The 9,227-nt window shown below is 42.4% G+C and overlaps 1 non-coding gene across 1 annotated transcript; it reads right to left on the bottom strand.

The window, feature by feature from the left end:
• Positions 1 to 1,346: 1,346 nt before the first annotated feature.
• LOC112745928 (small nucleolar RNA R71) lies at positions 1,347 to 1,454 on the bottom strand. The gene has a single exon (XR_003173833.1). It is a non-coding gene; the product is annotated as a small nucleolar RNA R71 (small nucleolar RNA).
• Positions 1,455 to 9,227: the final 7,773 nt, after the last annotated feature.

The following is a 9,227-nucleotide window of genomic DNA, read 5'->3' as shown; positions in this document are numbered from 1 at the left end:
TTTTGTTATTTGAATACTTTTATGATTAATTAATGCAAGGATTATTTCTTTTTAATTCAATTTCAATTCCAATAATCATGTCTTCTTTTAATTCCCTTTCATGTGCTATGGATTTATTATTTACAATGCGTGAGTAGTTTCTTTCCTTGATGGGGAGTTGATTAAAAGGAACTCTTGAGTTGGAAGGATTGAAGGAAAAATTTGTAATTGGGTTAAATGTTGGATTGCTATCCTGTCACCAATGCCAATCCCTTTGAACTAAGTGGGTTGCAACTTGTGAACAGATCTGGCATTTCAACTTGTTTGACTTTCCCTTACCTAGTAAAGGATAACCAAACAGAACAACCATTAATTATAAATTAATCTTACAATCACTCCATCAATAGTAGAAATTCCAACCAATCAACTCCCAGTCAAGGTTTTACTCATATTAATTAAATTTCCTCAATTTAAATTCCAATTTACTTAACTCAACTTCTTTGAACATCTGATTAATAAGATAGCACACTTTTCTGCAACTCGTTGGGAGACGACCTGGGACTTAAAACTCCTAGTAATTTTTAATTCAAACTCTCTGTGACATACTTCTAAATTGATAGGCAGATTTTCGGTGAGTTAAAAACTATACTTGCAACGTAACTATTTTAATAATTTTTAATTCACCAGCTTCTGCGTCTCATCAATTTTTGGCGCCGTTGCCGGGGAGTTGCAATAGAGTGCTAATTTTATTGATTAGAATTTATTTATTTGCATTTTATTTTATTTTGCTACTATGAGCTGCATGTTTCTTCCGTCAAATGACGCGTTCACTTCCTGATCCACGCTTGCTAATATTCGATCCTGAAATTGAAAGGACAATTTCACGAATAAGGCGAGAACAACGTCGGTTAGCCCGCTCTGAGGGCGGATCTGAAAGTGAATCTGAGGAAGAAACCAGCCCCCGTTCTACTGATTCGGTTGTTTTACGTGCAGAAAACATGGCAGCTAGGAGAGTTACCATCCAGGAGGAAGGAGCCCCTGATTTTACAATGCAACCGTTTCAAGCGCATCATCCAGCGGTAGCTACAGATTTTGAGATAAAGACCGCACTGCTAAATTTGATGCCCAAGTTTCATGGCCTACCTGCTCAAGAGCCTATCAAGCACTTGAGAGATTTCCAGGCAGCCTGTTCTACTGTCAGGCGTGATGGCACTGATGAAACTTCAATTCAGTTGAAAGCTTTTCCATTTTCTCTTGAGGGAAAAGCAAGAGAGTGGTACTACACTCAACCTCTAGCAAATGTATCCAACTGGGATACACTCAGAAAGGAGTTTCTGGAGAAATTCTTTCCATCTGAAGTTACTGATAAACTGAGGAAGGATATCTCCACAATTGTTCAGGATGACAATGAGACTCTCTTTGAATACTGGGAGCGCTTCAATAATCTTCTGGAAGCATGCCCCCATCACATGATTGACAAGATCGTGCTACTCAGCTATATTACACAGGGTATGAGGCCCCAAGATAATACCACACTGGAAAGTGCCAGCAATGGGTCTATGAAGAAGTACAAGACCACTGATGAAGCTTGGCAATTGATCAGTGAGCTGAATCCACTAGGAACCACAGACAGAAGCAAGGCCGTTCAAAAGCTATTGCAGAAGTATCTTCTAGCAGAGAGACTGCTGCTCTAACTCAAAGCATCTGTGAAATGACCAACTTGCTGAAGCAAATGCAGTTGAATCAACAAGCTCAGCAAGCTCAACCTCCTCCACCACAGCAAAACCAACAACTAGTCCCACAAAGAATTTGCGGAATCTGTGCTGATTATAGCCATTACATTGATGAATGCCTGCAGCTCTAACAAGAAGACAACATGGTGGCATCCACTCACAACTTCTATGACCGTCCCAACCAAGAGTACAATCAAAGTGGAAATAATAACCATGGATGGCAGGACAATTCAAACCAGAATTGGAGGGACAACAATAACAGAGGAGGCAGAGATAATCAGGGAAATCAGAGGTGGAACAATAACAACAACAGGCAGCCAAATCAACCTTACAGAGCACCTCACCTGAGGCAGAACCAAGGACCACAGAATAATCAGCAGCAGACCTCTCAATTTACTCATTCTTCGTTATCTTCTAATGAAGATCTACTACAATCTTTTGAGAAAAGACAACAGACCATGGAAAACAACATCATGAACAGTATTAATGCCAGTCTGAATGGTCTCACCTCTACTCTGCAAGCTTTTATGACACAGTTTGGATCAGCACAAAATTCCAGTAACCAACCTCCAAGCACCACTGGAATCCCCTCTCAACCATTACCCAATCCAAAGGGAGGCATTAATGCCATCACCCTGAGGTTCGGAACCATACTGCAGGAGAGGAATCAGGAGGAACCAAGCTCACCAGAATATGCCTCAGCTGAAGAGGTGGTAGAAATCGAAGATGTTGAAGAGGAAGAGGATATACAGAACATAGCTGAAGAAGAAACAGCTCAACCACAGGAGGAAGCACCAAAAGGCGCAGGCACCACAGAAAACACTACTCCTATTCCATTTCCACAACTTGCAAGAAAGCCCAGGAAGTAGCTGGAATCCGATCCTAAAATGGTAGAGATATTCAAAAAGGTTGAGGTAACTATTCCCCTTTTTGATGTTATTCAACAGGTACCTAAATATGCAAAGTTTCTAAAAGACTTATGTATCCATAAAGACAAAATTAATGAACTAGAAACTATTCCTTTAGGTAGTTCTATATCTGCTTTAATGGGAGGATTACCTGAAAAATGTAGTGATCCAGGTCCTTGCATAGTTAGTTGTACTATTGGTGGTGTAATAATTTATGTTTGCATGTGTGATTTAGGAGCATGTGTCAATATAATTCCTTTGTCTATATATGATGTTTTGAGGCTCCCTCCCTTAAAAAGGTCGGCGGCTCGTTTTGTGTTAGCAGATAAAAGTATTATTACAGTGGCTGGAGTTGCTGAAGATGTTTTGGTGAACATTAAAGGGCTCACATTTCCCACTGATTTTTATATCTTGGAGATGCCCCACAATGATTCAGATAAGCCATCATCAATCCTACTTGGAAGACCATTCCTGAAGACATCAAAATTCAAATTGGATGCTTTTTCAGGAACATACTCCTTTGAAATAGATGGCCGCATAGTAATCTTCAATTTGAATGGAGTCATTGACAGCCCCCCAGAAGATCGTTCTATCTTCCAGTGTGATGTCATAGACGAAAGTGTGGCTGAAGTTCAAAAGGAAGAGTTTGAAGAGAGGCACACTGGACAAGGTCCAAGTGTGGGGACCCTCTTAACTGACAATGGGGGCACTTCGCCATTTTCACAAGCCCCAGATAATCCAGAGCCCGCCCATGATCAAAAGTTAGAATTGAAACCTCTCCCTCCACATCTCAAATATGCTTATCTTGAGGATGAGCAGAAGCTTCCGGTTATTATTGCAAGGGAACTGACTTCTCAACAAGAAGAGCAGTTACTTGATGTACTGAGAAAGCATAAGAAGGCAATTGGGTGGAGTTTGGCAGACATAGTGGGAATCAACCCTCAAGTATGTGAGCACATAATATTTTTAGAAGAGGGAGCATGACCTGTCCGTCAACCCCAAAGAAGATTGAATCCCACCATCTTGGAAGTTGTCAAAAAGGAAGTGACCAGACTATTGGAAGCAGGTATCATATATCCCATTTCAGACAGTGAATGGGTAAGCCCAGTACAAGTGGTGCCCAAGAAATCTGGAGTCACTACAGTGAAGAGTGAGCATGGAGAGCTCATAGCGACTAGAGTTCAGAATGCTTGGAGAGTCTGCATTGATTACAAGCGTCTCAACCAAGCTACCCGTAAGGATCACTACCTACTTCCATTCATTGATCAAATGCTGGATCGCCTGTCAGGTAAATCACATTATTGCTTTTTAGATGGTTACACAGGTTATTTCCAGATTCATATAGCTCCTGAGGATCAGGAAAAGACTACTTTTACATGTCCTTTTGGGACTTATGCTTATAAGAGAATGCCCTTTGGCTTGTGCAATGCACCAGCTACCTTCCAAAGGTGCATGATGAGTCTTTTCTCTGATCTTATTGAGGACTGTATGGAAGTTTTTATGGACGATTTTAGCGTTTATGGTGATTCTTTTAACCTTTGCTTAGAGGGATTATCTAGAGTATTAGATAGATGTGTTAATACAAACCTTGTATTGAATTTCGAAAAATGCCACTTTATGGTAAAACAAGGGATTGTATTAGGACATGTGGTATCTAATAATGGCATTTCTGTAGACCCAGCAAAGGTGAATGTTATTTCTAGTTTACCTTACCCCTCTTCTGTGAGGGAAGTCTGTTCGTTCCTTGGCCATGCAGGTTTCTACAGGAGATTTATTAAGGACTTTAGTAAGGTGGCACTTCCCTTATCCAGATTACTGCAGAAGGACATTGAGTTTGAGTTCAGTGAGGATTGCAAACAAGCGTTTGATAAACTGAAGACTGCTCTAACTCAAGCCCCAATTGTGAGAGGACCAGACTGGAGCCAGCCGTTTGAAATCATGTGCGATGCTTCCAACCATGCAGTAGGAGCAGCGCTGGCTCAGCGTGAAGGTAAGGATCCTTTTGTTATTGCCTATGCGTCTAAGACTTTAGACACTGCCCAGTCCAATTATACTACTACTGAGAAAGAGCTTCTTGCTATTGTTTTTGCTCTGGATAAATTCCGAGCTTATTTACTTGGTACTAGAGTAGTAGTGTATTCGGACCATGCAGCTCTAAAGTATCTATTAGCTAAAAAGGAATCCAAACCAAGACTTATACGTTGGATATTGCTGTTACAAGAATTTGATTTAGAAATAAAGGATAGGAGTGGTAATCAGAATTTAGTAGCAGACTACTTGAGTCGCCTTGAACATATTAAGGATGATTCTACTCCCATAGATGATAATTTTCCTTTTGACAACCTGCAAGTAGTATCCGAGGTAGTCCCTTGGTATGCACCTGTCGCTAATTATTTAGTTAGCCGCACATTTCCTCCACATTTTTCTAAACATCAAAGAGACAAGCTGAAAAGCGAGTCTAAATATTATATATGAGATGACCCATAGTTATGGAGATGTGGCGCCGACCAGATAATTAGACGTTGTGTGTCTCAATCAGAATTCCAGTCCATTTTAGAGGCCTGTCACTCATCTGAGAGTGGAGGACATTTTGGCCCTCAAAGAACAGCTAGAAAGATCTTAGACTGCGAATTCTGGTGGCCTACTCTTTTTAGAGACGCTGTTGAGTTTTGTAAATCTTGCCCCCCATGCCAGAAATTTAGTAATATATCCAGGAGGGATGAGATGCCTCAACAATATATGCTCTTCTGTGAAATTTTTGATGTTTGGGGCATTGACTTCATGGGTCCATTTCCAAATTCTAATGGATATTTTTATATATTGTTAGCTGTGGATTATGTTTCCAAATGGGTGGAAGCAATTCCTACCCTCACTGATGATGCTAACACTGTTGTTTCCTTTGTGGGAAACCATATTATATGTCGCTTTGGATCACCACAAGCGATGGTGAGCGATCAAGGCACCCATTTTTGTAACAGGAGACTAACAGGATTGATGAAGAAGCATGGGATAATCCATAAAGTTGCAACAGCTTACCATCCCCAAACTAATGGGCAAGCCGAGGTGTCAAACAGAGAAATTAAGCGTATCTTGCAAAAGATAGTAAAGCCTCATAGAAAAGACTGGAGCACCAGGCTACAAGATGCACTGTGGGCATACAGAACAGCATACAAGACACCTATTGGGATGAGCCCCTTCCGCTTGGTTTACGAAAAAGCTTGTCATCTCCCAGTTGAAATAGAACACAGAGCCTTCTGGGCAGTTAAGGAGTGCAAAATGGGAATTGAGAATGCTGGAGTTGAAAGAAAGTTGCAACTGCAGGAACTGGAGAACCTTTGCCTAGAAGCTTATGAGAATTCCAGAATTTACAAGGAAAAGATGAAAGTTGTGCATGATCAAAACATCAAGAAGAAAGAGTTCCAACCTAGAGATTTTGTCCTCCTTTACAAATCTCGACTAAGGCTCATGCCCGGTAAGTTGAGATCAAAATGGGAAGGTCCATACAGAGTAGAGAAGGCTGAACCGTACGGAGTTTATCACCTAAGCCATCTTTCAAGCTCTGAACTTATTAAGGTTAATGGACAACGCTTGAAGCTATACCATGGTGAGAAGGTGCAGAAAAATAAGGAGCTTGAGATCTTCCGCTTGGAAGATCCCCACATCGCAGCAGATTGAGCTAGTGGAGCGTCCAACTTACGGACGTTAAAGCAAAGTGCTTGGTGGGAGACAACCCACCGCGGTATGATCGTTCTTTTCTTCACTTTTAGTTTTTCTTCTTTAATAACTCTTCTCTTTATTAGTGCTTTCGTGCTCTTTCATTTACATGTCTTTATATTTCTTTAAAAAAAAAGGGTTTTTCACCACGCGAAGCGATCGCATCAGCGACGCGTCCGCGTCACAAGGGCGGTGGAGAAAAAAAACAAATGAACAGAGAGTTACGCTGGAGCGTGGCTGGAGGCGTGCCAATGGCACAAATTGACCCACGCGACCGCGTCCCTGACGCGTTCGCGTCGCATAGGAATCATGGCCTCCCACGCGACCGCGTGCCCCACGCGGCCGCGTGCCCTGAGTTTTCGACGTAAAAGGGTGCACAGTAACATTCTGTGCGAGTGTGATGCTGGATTGGTGCTAGAAGCACCATCCTTGTCACGCGGCCGCGTCACCCATTTATAACGCACACTCACGCGATCGCGTGACTCACGCGATCGCGTCACCCAATTTTGGCAATTAAAATAAATTGAACAGAGAGTTGTGCTGGAGCGAGGCTGCACTCGCGCCAGCAGCGTAACATGGGTCACGCGACCGCGTGACCGACGCGATCGCACCCCCTTACCTGGAAGCGCACCCACGCGACCGCGTGCCCCACCGCGTCGCATGCGCCGCACAGCTCAACCTAAAATTGCCACATACCTTATCTTCCCTTCCTCCCAATCCTAATTTTTCTTTTCCCTCCTTATTTCTTCGTTCTCCCTTCCCCTTTCTATCTCACCTTTCACTCTCTATCTCTCTCACCACCATTAACAAGGTTTTACCTTCTTTTTCCTTCTTCTCTTTTCTATCATTCTTATTATTTTATGTATATATATTATTATTTCCTTTTCTTTTCTTTTTCTTTTCAATTTTTTTTACTTTATTTTTCTTCTCCTTCTTTTCCTTTTTACATGGTGCTAGAAACTTTTTGGAGTCATCATCCCTCATTATATGCTTGTGGATTATTGCAAATTTGTTTGACATTTATTTTTTTCTCCTATTTAAGGGATTGCTTGCATATTCATCTTCATATTTTCTATACCCTATTCACCATGCATGCTATGTGTTTGTGAAAAAGCTCATATGGTATTATGCACTTCTCTATGCTATACTATTCAATGCTTGCTTCTCACAACTTTCCCTTACTATTATATTAATTGAATTTTATTGTCAATACAAACATTTTGGCTTGTTACAAAGTATTACTTGGTCTATGCTACTCATGCCCTTTTCCGGCATGCCAATAAACGCCTTGCATCCACTTGTCTTTGTATGCACCAGTTATTTTCCACTGTTGGCTTTTCATATGCACTCGAGAGCATGTGTTAATGTCATCTACATTTTGCTGTGCATCATTCACCCTCTTTTCCGTTTCCTTCCTTGCTGTATATCTCTTTAAATTTAATTTTCTTCCTCTTCCCTTCTTTCAGGATGGCCACCAAGAAAGGAAAGGAGAAAGCAACTTCCAGACCACCAGCAAGAAGAGGAACTATAAGAGCATTAGTGGCAGAGCCTTCTTCAACTGCAGTCAAGCCCTCAACAAAACAAGTTAAGAGGATAATAAAGGTTGATGAAAAGGAGAAAGCCTTTCCAGCAAATGACGCTGCGCGATTTTCCAATCGCTACTGTGAGCAGATGTTCCCTATCCTGGCAGAAAGGAACTATAACAATGAATACCTTCTTATCCTCCCTTCCAATATTGCCACCTTTGTTGAGCCACAAATTGAGCGAAGACAATGGGGTTTCCTACGGAGGCAGCCAAGGCAGGTCAATCTTTCTTGGGTAGTTGAGTTCTACTCCAACTTCTACATGCCGACCCTGCAGTCTATTTTTGTCCGGCAGAAGCAAGTCCCCATCTCAGAAGAGGCCATTCAGCAAGCTCTGAGTCTCCCCCCTATTCCAGCAGGAATGGACGCTTTTCAAGAAGCCGCCCTTCAGCGCCAGCGATACCAATTTGACTGGGACTCCATTCTCGAAATCATTGCAGCACCTGGCAGCCGTTGGATCTACGGATACCACCGTACCCGCCCTAAGGGAATCTTGGCTTCAGCACTTACCTTGGAGGCTCGCGTATGGACACAGATCATGTCCCATTACATCTTTCCGAGCACTCATGAGTCCTCCTTCACTGCGGACATGGCTGTTCTACTATGGTGCATCCTTATAGACCAACCTCTGAATCTCTCAAGTCATATCCGGAATGCTATGGAACACGTACAAATTGTGGGCAACTTACCTTTCCCCGCCTTGGTCTCAGATCTTGTCTCAGTAGCTGGAGTCTCCTACAGAGCTGGGGACACCAAAGCCGTGCTTCCACGAGATGATCAGTATGTCCCTAACGGGAAATACCTCAGACTCTCAGCAGCCACTACAAGCCTTCCTACTGCTCCAGTTGAAGATAATCCTTCTTCAACACCACAAGCATCTACAACTGGGAATTTGCTCCAGCAGATAATCGAACGGTTGGATCGGCAAGAATAGAAAGCAAAGATGAGAGAGCGCCGTAACGAGCGCCGATTCAAACACCTTAAGGAGCTACTCAAGGGACACTTCAGAGACTCAAATACCCCGGATTCCACTTCCTTTACTAGCACAGGGAGCCATGACGGTCCCGATGATGGAGATACTGCTACCAGCCCACCCCTGTTCCTGACAGATGGCACCGAGGACGGTGCAAAGCCTTAAGTGTGGGGAGGTCGGTCAGTACCTGACTTCCGGAGGTAATTTCTCTTCGCTAGCACCAATAATTAGGATATTTTAGTTAGATTTTCTTTCCTTTATAGAATAGAATAAATTGCGTAGGTTAGGATAGTTGCATGCATGTTCTACTTGATTGAAAAGACAATAAGTTTCTTTT

Source organism: Arachis hypogaea, chromosome 14, assembly GCF_003086295.3.
Source record: "Arachis hypogaea cultivar Tifrunner chromosome 14, arahy.Tifrunner.gnm2.J5K5, whole genome shotgun sequence".
Classification (NCBI taxonomy): Eukaryota; Viridiplantae; Streptophyta; class Magnoliopsida; order Fabales; family Fabaceae; genus Arachis; species Arachis hypogaea.
The sequence above is the reverse complement of the archived record's forward strand: the minus strand, read 5'-3'. Positions and strand labels throughout refer to the sequence as shown.